Genomic DNA, 15,765 nt, shown 5'->3' with positions numbered 1-15,765 from the left:
TCATTACAGGGTATGTCTTTCCTGTGCTGTAGGATTTCGCTGCATACTGGTGTTGCTTGTGTGTGTATGTTCATGTTGCAACACTGTGTAAATATGGACTCGCTTTGTGTGTTCCACATTAATGTTTCATTGCACTCAAAGGAAGAGGGGGAAAAAAATCACACTATAAAATAGTGTTTGAGATTTGAACAGAGCTTATGAATCATGAATATGAATTTGAAACTTTACAAGTAACATTTACATTTACAGTTCATTCATTTATTCATTCATGAATTTTTTTGTAGCGTTTGTAACTAGATACGTTTAAAAAAAAATGTGGTGGTCAGAATTCCCAAGAGTGTTAAAGTATGGAATAAAGTAACACTGGATTATAAACCCCTGTTAGTTTCAGTGCAGGTTTGTAGTCAGCTGTAATTAAAGGCCTATGCTGTTGATATGGGACTGCTTTTCTTTTGTCAAGCGTTACTAAACTGAGGAAAATCATCTTCTCTAACCGAGATCCACGCATCTGCTCCTGAAGCGGTGAATCACTGGGCTGCTGTGTATAAATAAAACTTGTCTGACGATTACGTAAGACAGCACTGTTGAAGACAATCACACGCAATTATTCACACAACAGATTAGTAAGCACTGCTCAGCTGATAAAGAGCTGAAGCTGCCAATCCAGTCATTTCCAGGAGCGTTGGAAAAAGCAAATGACAGATTTGAATGCTCGGGGTTGCCATGGTAACCCGCTAAAGGCGCTGATAACTTGACCAGGGATGAACAGAATAAAGCTGGCCGGGATTGTGTTCTGGCCTTTTCTGGAGGCGCAGCTTTATCCTTAAACAAACACACAGACATGAGATGCCCATGAACGCCAACCCTGGCTTAGACCTGGAGACTGAGAAGAATGCTAAGTATTTCAGTTGCAGACATCATCACGGAAAAGGCTAAGATAGCACGGCTCACATGGCCACACATAAGTGGATTAGGCTTAATTGAGCTTAGCAATAATAGGGATCCACTTTGTCTTAGCTGCCTTTAATAACTGAGTAGTTACATGTGATAACAGTGTAACTACTGGTAATGCAATTGTATTTGTATCATATTTAAGTAAGCAGAGAAAGCATGGTGTAGAACATGAAACTGGTTCCTATCACATCTTAGATTTTGATTAAAACTAAACTTAGATTCAAATACATTTATAAACACTGACAGTGTAGTTTGGTCCAAGATTAGATCTAAGCAGTGGCGATTGCTCTAAGACTGCAAGGGAAGCTCAGCTTCCCCTAAAATGTCAAAAAATAAGTGATCAAATATATACTGTTGTGTGTACATGTCATTGAATAAATATGCACTACAACGCGCTCAACTTTTGTTCAGAATCAGCTTCTTATCACTGGTAAAGACGCAGCTTTCCTCTCAATCATTCCCGCAGCTTCACGGTGCTTTAAACAGTGAGGACGCTGAGCGTCCACAGAGTTCAATAGCGAAGCAGCGAAGTGCAGCGAAACGAGACGAGTCATTGGATAAATGCTGGGCTTTGTCCCGCCCATCGGACACTCAGCGTCTCTGGGGGTCTACGGGGCAGTGGGCTGGCCTCGGCTGGCCCGGACGCTCAGCTTCTGCATGATGATTGGATGATCTGTCTGAGGCTGAATCCCTTTTTGATTGACAGCGAAATGAGCGAATCAGCGATCCTTTGGTGTAGAGATCCATGGGAGCACAGGCGGACACACTTCACATGGGCCAAGGCCGTTTAAGCCTAGCTCTGCTGGCCATTGAGAGGACACTAGTCAAGTCCCTGGAAAAGACGCCTTGTTGGTACGACAGGGTCACAGATCATTTTCTTAAAAAGGAACGGAGGGTAGAATTTACGTATAAATAAACCCACACATTTTATGATGTAGGCCGAAATTGAGCTTCCCCTCCTTGAAAGACCAGCATCCGCCACTGGATCTATCCAATGATTCCCAGCTCTGTACAAACAGAGGTCATGTGAGAAACCTGAAGCTCAATCTCATTGTGCATTATTATTATTTGCACTTCTGTAACCCATTTGTATCAGTGGTAATATCATATGTAATTAAACTGTTGTCACATGTAATACACATGGTAATGCGTATCTACATTCTTATTACAGCAGGACCATAATAAATGTACATCAATAGATTTCTGATGGAAATCACTCCCCAGAAAGCAATCAAACCCAATGATATAAACCATCACAGAGAAGGGCACACTCGAAATGGAAAAAAAAAAAAAAGAAATGGCTGTGCAGATTAGTTTTGGTGAGTGTGAAGACAGCGGGTCAGCCCAGAGGTCAGTGTGCGGTGAATTACAGAGCCACGCGTCTCTCTCCACCGATGTCACACAAGTCCTTCTCATTAGCGGATCTGTCGGGGAGTAGCGTGATTTAATAAACAGTCATTTGGTTTCATTCTCCTGTCTCGGAGACTCCTGATGAGAACCCTCAAGGACTGCATTAAATCTCGCCGCTCCGTTTATTTGCATGAGGGACGTGTCCAAAAGTGATTTGGGCGCTGTAATCAGGCTGCGCTTGTGCATGAGGCTATCCGTCTGTATGATACCTTCTCTGGCTATTGTACTCTTTTGCAGCCCTCGCTAACAACGTAATAGAGGACATGATCATCATCGCTGAGGAGGATTCGCATCTAACGGATAGAAAAACAATCATAGGCATGGAGTCTTGAAGTCTGAAAATGCCTCTCGGTTGATGACGACCAGTAAATCTTTCCTGTCGTGAGAAAACCTGATATCACTGAGGTCAAACCTTAACGGGGGAAAGTAAAGAACTCTTTTACCTTCCTAATTTAATGTACGTTTTATCGACAAAACACTAAAGCAATGAATACAGGTGGAGGAGACTCAAAAACCATTTAAGGGTTAGTTGCAAAGTCTTAGGCGTATTAACAGCGCCTCAACAGAATCATAGTTTTGGGTTCAGTTTTATGTGCCTTTCAAATGGTGCAAATAATGGTAAAAAAAATAATAATACAAAATTGTGGCAGGGGCTCAGTTCTGGCAGCGAGTTCTCCACACGTTGTGGAAGTATGTGGTGTATTTTGTTGTAAGCCCCGCTTGTAGAATGTGTTTTTATCACACGCTTCAGTCCGGGAGAAAAACCCTTTTCAGCGCAGCCCAAAGCTGAAAGGCAGCAGGAAACAACACAGTGAAAGGGATTCATTCCACAGCAAAGGGTTTCCCTCTCAAACCTTCACCACACTGCCTCTCTCTCTCTCACTCACTCTCTCACTCTCGCAAAATGAATATCAGCTTCCTCCTCCTCCTCCACGTCCACCGCAATTTATAAGCAGCCGGAGTCTTTCATTTCTCTTCGTCTGTCAATATTTTATTTGCTCATGCTTTTTTCCTCCTCCAGTCATTTTCACTTCTGACACAAGCTGGCACCAGAGGGGGTCCTCTACAAAGCAAGCCAATCTGGAGCGTGGACAAGGCCTGGGTGGACGAGTGCGCATGGATGAGCTTATCTCCCCTCGGTGTCTGTGGAAACTGGGAAGGAGAGTGATGTTATCCTTTCATTGCAGAAAAATAAAGCAAAAATAAGGAGAGGAAAAATGTCCCTCGAGCAAAGAAAACAGCCCCTGGGGGGGGGTTTGTAGAAGTGGTCTGATGTTGTGGCATACACACTCGGTTTAACAAGAGGCTGCAGAAATGCTGGCTTTCGCAAAAATTGCTAGCCTTACCTGGGAGAGGATTGCGAGGGAGTACAGTCTGGAATTCATACTATTTTTAAGGTGGCAGAGAAAATGAAAATGGTTCCAGTAAAAAAGTGGTACGCATTTTTCACTGCAGGTGTTTACCAGACCTTGAGTATAAACCTAGACTGAAAAGCATTTTCAGACATAGACACTGTGTTTGGGACAAAGACTAGAACTAAACCAGTGGAAGTGTCTAATGGCCAGTCTATTTATAGCTAGAAACCAGTAGTGGGCGACTGAAGCACCAGGGGCTAGACATAGATAAAGCTGATTTGTGTGCCATCGCTGACATGCTTGTATTCATACTGTCATTTGAAAACATGCTAAACGTCATGGAGTGACATCACAGCTTGACTCCAGACCACTAGCTTGGCTTGAGGAGCATCAAACGGTGCTTGGGGGTCCATTCGTGGTCCACAGCCCAGTGGGTAAACAACGCTGTTGTAAACCATGTCTGGGAATTTGGTCCTCGGTCAATGAAAGCCTCTGGAAAAAGAAATCCATTCAAACGACTTAAACCATCATTGAATTAGATCAGCCGTCAGAACGCTGGAGTGTTTTTAAAAGCTCACGGCCGCTGTGGAAGAAAGTGTAATCGATGTAAACCTGCCGGGCTCCGGGAGGGTTACCCGGCTCAGCAGCTGGTGGAGATTACATTCAGTAACGGATTCAGCCAATTTCTGTCCCAAACCTGGCCAAGGCACAGTTTACGGAAGTTGAAAAATCCCATTATTTTCAAGTCCTCCTCTCCCTCTGTGTTTGACGCGTCAGCTGCCCGCCTCACACTGACGTTTCTCTGAGTGGAAGAGCTCATAAATTCATTACTGCCGATCTCATAACCATAATTCAATCCTCCAACAAATGCACAAAACATGCTGACACTGGAAACAAATGACTTTCTGGTGCCGATGATCTAATTTCATCCAGCCCCTGTTGTTACCATGGAGGGAGGGAGAGAGAGAGAGAGAGAGAGGGAAAGAGGGCAGAGAGAAAACCAGGAGGGGGAGAGAGGGAGAGGGAGAGTGAAAGAGAGAGAGAGAGAGAGAGAAGAGAGAGAGAGAGAGAGAGAGAGAGAGAGAGAGAGAGAGAGAGAGAGAGAAAGGAAAGAGAGAATAGAGAGAGATGGGAGAAAGGAAGTGAATAACAGAGAAAGACAGAGAGAATAGAAAGAGAGTGGACGAGAGAGAGAGAGAGAGAGAGAGAGAGAGAGAGAGAGAAATCGAGAGAGAGAGAGCAAGAAAGAGAGAAAAATAGAGAAAAAGAGAGAGAAAGCAAAAGAGAATGGACAAGATGGAAAATGTGTGTGTGAGAGACAGTGAGAGAGAGAGAGAGAGAGAGAGAGAGAGAGAGAGAGAGAGAGAGAGAGAGAGAGGGAGGGAAAAAAACGTGGGCAATAAGAGTGTCACACCGTGTGACAGAATAAGATGTGCAGAAGGGCCGGTGCAATCACAGGAGCATCCACCCGTGCAATTTCCTCCCCAGCTCTGTCACAGCCCAGAAATTACCCAGGATCCCGCTCCTCGCCGGGTTACTGAGCCCTCGCTAATAATAAGAGCAGCTACAGCGCAGTGTCAGTGATTTAGCATCACACCGGCACATCTCCCCAATCACAAACAACTGCACACACACACACACACACACACACACACACACACACACACACACACACACACACACACACATATTGACGTCAACACTCACCCAAAAAGTTTCCTGACAACCTCCACAACCATGTGTCATGGAGAACACCACTGCCTTCTGCACAGACTAGGGTCCAAACACAAGTCCTATAACAGTCCTGGGGCAGGATCCAAACACTGTACCCTAAAGGTGTCCTTGGGCAATGCTCCTAATACTGCATTCACCAGGGGACTACCCGAGCAAGTCTCCCAACTGCTCCCCAGACGTCAATGTGGCTGTCTGCTTCTCTGCTTTTGTGTTCACTGCCCCTAATCACTAGTGTGTGTGTGTGTGTGTGTGTGTGTGTGTCCATATTTTGCTGCGCTGCTGTGCAAACAGGATTAAAGCAAGTTTCATGTTCTCATCTCATCTCTTTAGATCTTCTCTGAGCTGCATCTCATATCTGTTGTTTTCACATTTCTGATTTTATTTATTGAGTACTATTTTCTTGAATACTGATAGTCTTCATACAAGCTTTCCAACATGACGCGGTGGGTCCAGAGCCTACCCGGAATCACTGGGCGCAAGGCGGGAACACACCCTGGAGGAGGCGACACACGCTCGCACACGCTCCGGTGAGGAAACCGGAGCACCCGGAGGAAACCCACACAGGCACAGGGAGAACACACCACACTCCTCACAGACAGTCACCCGGAGGAAACCCACGCGGACACAGGGAGAACACACCACACTCCTCACAGACAGTCACCCGGAGGAAACCCACGCAGACACAGGGAGAACACACCACACTCCTCACAGACAGTCACCCGGAGGAAACCCACGCAGACACAGGGAGAACACACCACACTCCTCACAGACAGTCACCCGGAGGAAACCCACGCAGACACAGGGAGAACACACCACACTCCTCACAGACAGTCACCCAGAGGAAACCCACGCAGAAACAGGGAGAACACACCACACTCCTCACAGACAGTCACCCGGAAGAAACCCACGCAGACACAGGGAGAACACACCACACTCCTCACAGACAGTCACCCGGAGGAAACCCACGCAGACACAGGGAGAACACACCACACTCCTCACAGACAGTCACCCAGAGGAAACCCACGCAGAAACAGGGAGAACACACCACACTCCTCACAGACAGTCACGCGTTGCCAGACTTTAACCCCCAACCTCCAGGAGCTGTGTGACTGCGACACTACCTGCTGCACCTCTGTGCCGCCCTAGTGGTAGGGTTATTATGGTAAATGTATGTATATATATATATAACTACAATTGTGCTGTGAAAAAACATTCACTAATATCAAGGCAACACTGTAATTTTTGCATTCATTTTTTGTGAAAAAATACATTTTGTCACTGTTAAATACAGAAAACATTTTGGCTTGGACAAGTGGCCAAGGACTGGGAGGAGCTGGGACTCACGGGGAGATCCCAGCATGCCTAGTGGCTCTGCACTTTCTGTGATTTCCAGGGTTTATTCTGAGCTTTTAATTGTGTTGGGGGTTTGTGTTTATATCTGGTGTTAGTGTGTGTCGAGATGTGTGTTGGTCAGTGGAGTTTAGTGTCAGCCTGCGTTCGCTTGCGGAAGTGTGGTGTTCCCTGAATTTTGTCACACACCAAACCCAAACACTGCCTTTGTCCTTGCTCATTTCTGCACTGCGTCGTTTTAAGGGCTGTATAAAGGTCTCTTATTCACAGTAGGTCTCAACTCCACCGTCACATTCGTCAGTGTTTTCATGTTAACAGCATTAACTATGTTTCTTTCTGTGGTAAAAAGCTGTATTTATACAGTGACGTACAGAATCAAATCTTTTTTTTCAGAGTTATTTAACATAGATTTTACAATTTTCTTAAAAAAAAATTGCTTGGAGAAACAAAGGGAATCTAGATTACAGACGTTTCCCCCGCCTCCATTTCCAGCGCTACACGTTGGTGTTGATTTATTTACAGCGTATGTACGGCGAGAGATGAAGCCTTTGAAGTGCGCGATCATTTTTTCTCTTTTTACCAACAAACAGGGCTGATATTTATTCGGATAGGAACTTACGTAAGACGCGAATGGAGGAGGGGGAGGGCGAGGTATGCGGCGTGTTGCTTGAGTGGGGACAGAGACTTTTTTCCATGCCTATTTTGTTTATTTACCCATAAGCCAAAACAGAGTCGTCCCTTCACAGCCTACTCCTCTCCAGACACGGCGCTTCGCTCCAGCCCCGACTCGTCTACACTCTTCCCTTGGATGGTGGAGGGAAGCCACAGACGGCGTGGGGTACTTGGGGAAAACACAGATCAAAGCCCACTTACATGTTGAGTTAATAACCCCCTCCCTGAAGTGGCACATTGTTAGACAGTGTTTAGGATGCTTCAGGGTGCAGATAAGGGCCAGGAATTAAGGTGTGTGTGTGTGTGTGTGTGTGTCAGGAATACATCACCCTGTGGGGACCACTACCTGCCTATAAATTCACATGGTGTGTACTTGTCCGCCAGCTGGTCCCCACAATGTAAATCACATTCAATTTTAAGGTGAAGACATGTTTTAAGTTTGGGTTAAGGTTAGGCTTAGGGTTAAGATTAAGTTTAGGATGAAGTCATTGTTAGGGTTAAGGTTAGGGTTAAAGTCAAGGTCAAGTATAATGTCAGTAGTTCTTACAGAGGGGTTAATAGTAAGTCTTCACAAAATGAATGGGAGTCTATGCAATGTCCCCATACTTCACAGATATAAGAAGTGTGTGTGTTGCTCACTGGTCAGTTTCTGTCCTCTGTTGACCAGATATTGAGTGATGGACCAGCCTCGTAATGGACCTTAGTTGTGCATATGATGCTGGTGTCCAGCCACGTGGTCCGCCAACATGGTTGAAGCATTTATACTTTCTCTACACTTGCAGACAGACGTTAAACTATGATGGAACATTCCTGTAAGGATTGATGGCATTAAGCCATGAGAGCCCTTACAAAAGATGTTTATTCAAGTGTTCTATATGTTTTTAAAACTAAAAATAAATAAGTATACTCACAGTTTCTTTTATGAACGTATCAGTGGTATAATAAACACTATTATATTTAAGTATATTTGGCTTATACGGACAAGTCCACAGAAAAGTCTAAATCTATTTGGAGTTTTCTTGTATTTGATCTTTTGATAAAGAGACACTTAAGAAAATTATAACGTATCTCCATTTTTGACCACATTTGAACACATAAGCAGTCCTTTACAATTTGTGAAAATTGTATGATGAATGAACCAATAGAAATGCTCAAAAATAACTTGGAATTAAATGTTTACACTGACTTCCATTGAAAGTTAAGAAGGTTTTTTCTTCTGCTGTAAAGTTACTATTATATGAGATAGGTGTTTTTAATTGGACAGCAATGATATGTAAAGTTGAAGTATATTTGGCTTGTAGTTTGAGGTGGAAATGCTGAGAGTAAAGGGTACAGATGTAGAACACTGATAAACATCTGGCTGAGCAACACGATTCCATGTTTAAAATGCGAATAAACTACTAAAAGACCATACTAACACTTTGCTTTATCATAATTTGTGGTTATTATATGTTCACCAAGTGACCCCGCATCCACTGGTGGCGCTGTTGCACTACATACACTCAAAGTCTCAGTTATTTACCCAAAGAAGTGTATGAAGACGGCAGAGCTCTCTGCTAATGCTAAACACGCAAAACACTGCTTTTCTAACTTTCTGGACTCTGCAGTTGGTTTGGGACGAATTTTAAGGCTGCTTTTTCAATTAGGGTCGCCAGGTATTCATGTCATGTTCTTTTAGTAAAATATGTGCATTTCCACCATGACACCAGGTTGGGTTTTAGAGTATTGTAAGTTAATTCATTTTATAATCATTACAATTTAAAATGGGATAGACATATATGACTAGCCAAATAAACATAAATAAATAAATAAATAAAACTTAAATGTTGTCACGTCCTGTGTTTGTTTTCCTAGCCATGTGCTCATTTAGCACATGGCTCTGTTTATTCTTCCTGTCTCCGCCCTAGTCCCGCCTTAGCTCCGCCCTCTCGTCAGAGTCTCCTTTGTAGTCCTGCCCTCTCGTTATTGTCCCCAGGTGTTCCTTGTCAGTGCTCTGTGTATATATAGTCGATTTGTTTCAGTGTTTCTATGTTTGTTGTCTTACACATTACCACTAGTCCACAGTTATGTTCCTGTCCTAGTTATGTTCCTCTGAGTTCTAGTTTGTTTTCTTGCCTCCCAGCTCCTGTTTGTTTTCTGTTTGTTGTGTTTGCCTTGGTTTTGTTTAAATAAATATTCCTTGCGTGTACGTCCTCATCCTCCCTCAACTGTGACAAATGTAAACTAGTACTCAAAGCTTTTCTATTGTTAAAATAAAGAGTATGTAAATAAATATGTTTATGAACTAGATATTAGTACACTTACTACCAAAGTATACTTTTATACTTGTAAGATAAGTTAGTGATGTACTTACATTGCATGATAATTTCTGACAAAGCCAGAGAGCTGCTTGGAGGAGGGAAGTGACTCAGACAGGGAGAGTCCCATGGGCCACAGGGCACCAGCTCGGCTGGCACTTACCACACTCTTCACTGGCGAGCTGTCTCTGGGGCTAACTGCGCTCTCCACCTGCTGCTTTTCGGCTTCTACCTGCTGTCTGCAGCCGGAGCTGCAGTTCCATGGTCTGCTGGGATCTTCATGTCTGGCGCTGGAAGAGGAGGACCTTCTCAGAGCGGCTCCCTGGGCTTTGACACCATTTTAACTTTCGTAACCTCATTAGAACCATTTCGTATTGGTCATAAGTACGATGACGTGAAAGGTAAGGGACAGGGTTCTGTTGGTTCTAACTACTATATTTTAACACTTCGAGTCCTCACAGACGCATCATTCAAAGGAGAAGGTGTCGTCAGTTTGTCGGAGGGTGTGGAAATGCTTGAGATATCTTCCACTGGGGCAATGCATTACATTTTAATAGAGCAACACCTGTGAGGGCCAGGGAATAATGGCACTCTTGAAATAAATTAGTGTGGCTTTATTGAGATCTGTCACAGGCTCGACAATGGTTCCCTGTGCCCAGAGAGCTCAGGATTCGTTTAAAATGTTCGGGAACCTGATGCCTTCACTCGCTCAATTTCTTTCCCTCTGACAGCCTTGCTACTTCCATCCCAGACTTAATTACCATTTCATTTTTCATTTGCTTCCAGAATTGCCCTGAGCCTCAATCTGCTCTCTCTGTGAGAAAATTGGGAGGGGGGGTGGATCTAATACCTGCAGCGAGAACTCAACAGTTTTACGGCATGTTACTCTGTTGGTGTCATGTCATATATTGGTTTGCGGACTCCCCTCACTGCAGAGATCATTACAAAATGATCCGGACTATCTGCCGTTATTTCCCAGCCAGCGGTAACGCTTTACCTCCTCAAATCCGCCTTTTCCCAGAGACGGCAAACTTTGGCTTCTCAATATCTGCTCCTTCTCACCGCTCCTCCCAGTGCCACGTTATCAGATTTAAGGCACACTGTCTCCTTTAAGAAGCACTAATGGGAAAGCAGGGGGGCTGTCGGGGCGAGCAATGTGGTTCAGTTCATTTGTCTGTGAGTCTGATACATTTGCTGATTACAGAGCGCTGACGAGAAGAGGCTACAGATGTCTGTCAAAGCTCCATCAAAGATCATCAGCGGCTAATCAAAAGCTAATTGACCACCAGCAGTTCCAGTAATGCAGTCAGCCTCGTTCGACAGCTCCCGAAGCGTCCCCTCACAGAGAGATTAAACACACACACTCACACACACACACACACACACACACACACACACAGATAACACGGCTAAGCCTGTCTGTCTGCATCCGTGACTCCTCTCGCCCGTGCTATTCCAGCGAACGATCCTGATCACAAGTGCGATCTTAACAAGCATCTTCAATAGCTTCCAAAGCGAGGTTATTGAAGAAAGTCCTGCTTAAATATTCATAATAACAAACTGCGACAAATGTGCAAATTGAGTGAGGGATAGAAAGAAAGTTGGTCGCTTTAAAGTACAAACAACAAAGATGATTGAACTGTCAGCTTCACTCAAGACAAGTGCAACTTCTTAAAGTGGTTTGTTTAAGGAAAATGATGAAGTGGAATGAAGAGCGTGATTAAGGGGAACGAGTGTTTGTCTTCTAATTACGTCTCTTAATGAGCACTGTGATGGTGTGACTGTGCAGCTGAGTTCAGGCCACTATTGGCCACATTCGTTTATTTCAAACAGAAGGCCAAATTAATATTTCTATTATTGGTCACGGGCCACAGGCTGCAACAAAGTTACAAATAGCCGACTAGTACGGACATAATACCCCTTCACACTCTCAGTTTCAGTGTAGAATATCATCTGAGATTTGTCCACTCACCACACACTTTCAGGTCACTGGCAAAAGCTCTGTGTGTGCTCAGATCTTTTGTAAATGAACACTAGGTAGTATTTTTACTTTGAATTACAGCTTCAAATTCACTGCGATGCTCTACTGAGCTGTACCAGGGAGAACAGGGTCTCTGTCTTTGCAACTCTGGGCTCAGCACTGCAGAAAACGCACTATGTAACTATTTGGGAAGTAAAGGAAGCAGCTCTTACAAAATAAACACTGCTAATCAAACTTTGATAGTCTGGATATTATTCAGAAGGGATCAATCCAATTCTACAGGCAGCTGTACAGTGTGTAAAACTACACTTAAGTACAATCAAAAGTACTTCTGCAATGTAGAACCATTTCAAAATGAAGCATCTAATGCTAACCGCTAACACTGGTAATAGCAAGATGGAACACACTCGAAAGTATCCAAGCGTGAAGATTAAGACAGTAATAAGACAATAATAAGCACTAGTAGACAATTAAGTAAAGTCACAATAATCATTAATAAGCTTTTACTGTCTTAAGTATCGTAAATTGTGTACCCTTATTGTAAACTGTTATTTTGTGTTTTAAAAGCATAAGAGAGCAACGAAGCTGCAAGTTTAATGTAGATCCCGTGTTTAGTCGTTATTTAAAATAGGATTTGACTCAAAATTTGCTCTTGTCAATCAGCATTTAACTGCAATAAAAAAAACTAAAAAATGGAGATTCTTTTTGTTTTATCTTTGAAAAGTTGTCTACTTTTCTGAATAACATGTCGACTGGTAAAAACTACTAGTTCTGCAACCCATCTGTGTGTGTGTGTGTGTGTGTGTGTGTGTGTGTGTGCGCGTGTGTGTGTGTGTGTGTGTGTGAGAGAGAGAGAGAGAGAGAGAGCTAGAAAGAGAGAAAAAGAGAGAGAAAGCAAAAGAGAATGGACAAGATGGAAAATGTGTGTGAGGGAGACAGATGGAGAGAGAGAGAGAGAGACAGAGAGACAGACAGAGAGAAACAGAGAGAAGGAGAGGAAGTAAACGAGAGTAAATGAGAGAGAGAGAGAGAAACAGAGAGAAGGAGAGGAAGTAAAAGAGAGTGGACGAGAGAGAGAGAGAGTCATTAAGTCTAGACTTTGGGTTTAGTCACAGATTGAACTATTGGAGCTCTTTATGACCCCTAATCTTGAATTTGACCTGAGTTGCCATGGTGATACGACCTGGTAAATCACCTGATTTGCTTCTTTGACACAAGAAAATAAATACACAAGATTAGATCTGGTTATGAATGAATTAGGCTGGACTCTTTCAAAGGGGATTTAGTAGAACAGCGCCACCAGTGGATGGGAGCTCGCTTAGTAATTGTACTTTTTAATGGTAGTAGTTTTGCAGATAGATAGAGAGATGAGTTGAGAGATAGCCGCTGAAAAACATGTCTTGTTGGAATCCAGTGTGGTATTCTCATGTACACACACACACACACACACACAAACACAAACACACACACATATAAAATAGCACTATTTGAGATTAATAATACTCTCTATATTTCCATACAGCTACAGTGATTTGTTATGAATGTGAATGGGGTTGTTGCCAGCTTTCTACGAAGCCTATCAACAATACACATTCATGGGCGGAGCATGGCATGTACAGGTCCATTTTTATACATTTCATCCTGGGTGATATTGAATATTTCATTGCTATGATAATATCAGTCAGATTGAGGAGAGGCATTTCGGTCGGACAAGAATCATGCGGAGAATAATACAACCACTTGAAGCCTTTGTATAAAAGGAGAATATTGCATTGGCTGGGGATCAGCCCATCGCTGTTCAGGAAAGGAATCAGGTGTGAGAAAAATGCAGCTCTACTTTTAGCATAAAAGCCACAGGAGAAAAGATATTGGAAGACGTGCAGCAATCCTACGGTGTGAATTACTTTGAAGAAACCTTCAAAAGTACAGCTGAGAAATGAGGAAATGCTAACAATGTCAGCTGTCACGCAAAGACGAAGGCTGTGGAGCATATGTCCACGTGGAACTTGACATTTTCATACATAAATGAAATAATTTGCCCAAATTGGCCCAAAAAACACTATCCAGCAATGTCCCTGCCTCGGTTTCTCCCATTGGACGATTTCTTTTCGTCTCAGTAAAGAAATAATAGAGCCCTGTGAGGCCTGTGTTATTTATGGAGAGTAGGGCCTTTGCATGGGGAGCTGGCGCAGAGAAGACACCGTATCTCGGGCTGTTAAGCGACGGCGTATTGGGGCTCATATCTTCCATGACATCTAAAAGTGGAGGAAAGAAAAGGCTGATGAATTGGCTCGGTGTGCAGAGGATTGAGTCAGAAACCCAGGGGCTGTGCAATGCCCCCAGGATTGACACTTCTGGAGTGTTTTGGGCTCTTTCTCCACAGAAACGAGGTACATGGGCTCTATCTCGGCGGCCTGGATGATCTGTCCATAGCAGCAATCTATTTTGCTCGAAAATATTGATGGAAAGAATGGAAAGAGCGGGAGAAAAACAGACGCGCGCTCTCACACATGCAGACGCTCGCAGCCGCGTGTTCACCGAGCCGTGGCCCAGCCACCAAATGCAGGTTTGTTATTCTCGAGTGCATCAAACTGTGACTCCCCACAGTTACCAGTCTGACAAGTCTATCTGTCGGACCCCTTTAATGGGCCCCTCCTAGCTCAGCTGCAAACCTTTCATATTTCAAATAAAGCAAATCTTTTTTTATTCAGCACTACACTTGTAAAAAGTGAAACTGCCAGAAGAGTTCTTTGAAGCCAAGGCTCAGAATTAAGTATCTGTATCGAGTCCATACCACATTCAGATGAGGAGGCTGCCCGCTTCTCTGAGTGTGTGTGTGTTCACTACCCTTATTACTGATGTGCGTAAGTGTGTGTTCACCCATTCATTCATTTTCTTTAATTATTTTGTCCTGTTCAGGGTCTCAGTTGGTCCTACCAGTAATCATTAGGAAAAGAGCATGAACATGTCTTGGATGAAACATCACACGCTCATCCAGTCACTCACACACTCACAGCTATGGATGGTTACACACAGGTAGACCTTCTACAGCAAAATATATTTTTGGACTGTGTGGGGAGCGGGGGGACCAGAGCACCCGGAGGAAACCCATGCAGACACAGGGAGAACACACCACACTCCTCACAGACAGTCACCCGGAGGAAACCCTCGCAGACACAGGGAGAACACACCATACTCCTCACAGACAGTCACCCGGAGGAAACCCACGCAGACACAGGGAGAACACACCTCACTCTTCACAGACAGTCACCCGGAGGAAACCCATGCAGACACAGAGAGAACACACCACACTCCTCACAGACAGTCACCCGGAGGAAACCCACGCAGACACAGGGAGAACACACCACACTCCTCACAGACAGTCACCCGGAGGAAACCCACGCAGACACAGGGAGAACACACCACACTCCTCACAGACAGTCACCCGGAGAAAACCCATGCAGACACAGGGAGAACACACCACACTCCTCACAGACAGTCACCCGGAGAAAACCCACGCAGACACAGGGAGAACACACCACACTCCACACAGACAGTCACCCGAGAAAGTCTGATCACACAACCTGGGGCTTCTAAAAGTTGGGGAGATTTTGTTAAAATAAAAATTGTTAAAACAAAGAATATTAACAATGTAATACGACACTGTGTTAGTGTTTACCGAACTTCTTTACAAACAGCAGTCTTTTGTAAAACCTGAATTGACTGATAAATCAAGGTAAAAGCCAGGTATTCATTTCAGTGTTATTGAAGTGTGAGCACTCGCACTGTTTCACTTTCCCAGGCATCTTTTCATTTATCAACCACTTATCATTGTTAGGAATCACACTTATGATTGTAAGTCACTCTAGGAATAGAGCGTCTGCTAAAAGCAATACATCTAAATAAAAAAGGTATTAACTAAACATCTTCAACCATTGAATCAGTGTACAATCTGTCTTATTTTCACCACTCCGCCATCTCCAGCAAGCTGTGAATATGAATAGAAGCAGTG

Source organism: Hoplias malabaricus, chromosome 1 (genome assembly GCF_029633855.1).
Source record: "Hoplias malabaricus isolate fHopMal1 chromosome 1, fHopMal1.hap1, whole genome shotgun sequence".
In the NCBI taxonomy this organism is placed as follows: Eukaryota; Metazoa; Chordata; class Actinopteri; order Characiformes; family Erythrinidae; genus Hoplias; species Hoplias malabaricus.
Note: the sequence above shows the minus strand (reverse complement) of the source record.